The sequence below is a fragment of the Octopus bimaculoides genome, chromosome 4 (genome assembly GCF_001194135.2).
Source record: "Octopus bimaculoides isolate UCB-OBI-ISO-001 chromosome 4, ASM119413v2, whole genome shotgun sequence".
Taxonomy (NCBI): Eukaryota; Metazoa; Mollusca; class Cephalopoda; order Octopoda; family Octopodidae; genus Octopus; species Octopus bimaculoides.
The window spans coordinates 101139997-101141425 of record NC_068984.1 but is presented as its reverse complement, the minus strand read 5'-3'; the positions used below and the strand labels follow the sequence as shown (position 1 = coordinate 101141425).

General features: G+C 38.3%; 1 long non-coding RNA gene across 1 annotated transcript in view; it reads right to left on the bottom strand.

Moving 5' to 3' along the window:
- LOC128247687 (uncharacterized) overlaps positions 1 to 719 on the bottom strand; it is a 14158-nt gene extending 13439 nt beyond the window's left edge. The window contains exon 1 of the long non-coding RNA XR_008264050.1: positions 556 to 719. This is a non-coding gene — a long non-coding RNA (uncharacterized LOC128247687). The remainder of the gene's footprint in view (positions 1 to 555) is intronic.
- Positions 720 to 1429: the final 710 nt, after the last annotated feature.

The window sequence follows — 1429 nt, the reverse complement described above, 5'->3', positions numbered from 1 at the left end:
CGATGAATTCGTAAGTACCTTTCTTATCGTTGATTTTTGGTGTCGCATGGCCAGAAATTACCGTGAATTTTTTTAGAGACACTTTCAAATTTATCAGAATATCGGACTGAGGATTCGGAATAGGGATTTTTCATTCTCTTAACCATGAAACGATCGTATCCGATTAACTAAAGACTTGTTTTGTTTATGCTTTCCCCTCCGGTTTTTTGTTCTATGTGTGCCATAAATATCGCCATCCATTTAGAGAAAAGTTTGTAGTTTAGAATCCGTAGTTCTTTGACTGCTATTTCTAAATTTTCAGTATGTTGGAGAAGCAACTCAATGCTAATCCCTGTATATTTATGATGATATATATATGTATATATAGATATGTATATTTACATATATATATATATATATACGTATGAGTGCGTGTATATTTGTATATACACACACACACACGTATATAAATGTATGTATGCATGTATGTGTGTTTCTTTAAAAATAAACTTTTCTAGATTTTAAAAATACTTCATTACTAATTTCAATACATTTAAATATGATAAACATACTTACCGTTGTTATTGAGAGCACGAGGTTAGTAACATTACACACATTCACACACGCACACACTCATACACACATGCATAAACATATACACACACGCGCACACACAAACATACCCAGACGCAAACGCACACACACATATACACACACGCACACATAATTATATATGTATAATTATATATACATATGTATATATATATGCATGTATGTATACATGTATGTATGTTTGTATGCATGCATGTATGTTTGTGTATGTGTACGTGCTTGTGGTACGTGCATGTCTGAGTCTGCATGTGTATGTGTGTGTGTGTGTGTGTGCATGAGTGTATGTGTGTGAGTTATTTATGAATTTTGGTGTAAAAAGAGAAGATAAACGAGGAACATTAACTAGAAACTGAGCGAGGTCGTACAAGAAACAGCCGGTGTGTCAATGAAACTATCTTGTTTTCAACACGGATTCAACAAATGTTAATTTATTTGCCCCCCCCCCAGTCTTTGTTCAACTGTGAATGTTAAGTGGGGAACTGTGAAACGAAGGAGGGAGAAAGAAAGGAAATATGTGTGTGCGCGTGAGAAAGAGAGAGAGACAGGAAAGGGAGAGGAGAGAGAGGGGAGAGAGGGGGAGTCAGAGATGGAATGAAGAAATTATTTAAAAGATGTTTAATCAGTGCGAGAAACAAACAAGACAGTAAAACAACTGCTATCCATATCACGACCACGACCACCACTCCACCATCACCAATGCCACCACCACCACCACCACTGCCAATGTCACCACTACCACCTCCGCCGTCACCACTACCACCACCACCACCGTCACTACTACCACCACCACCGCCGCCGTCACCACCACCACCACCGCCGTCAGAACCCAGAACTTACT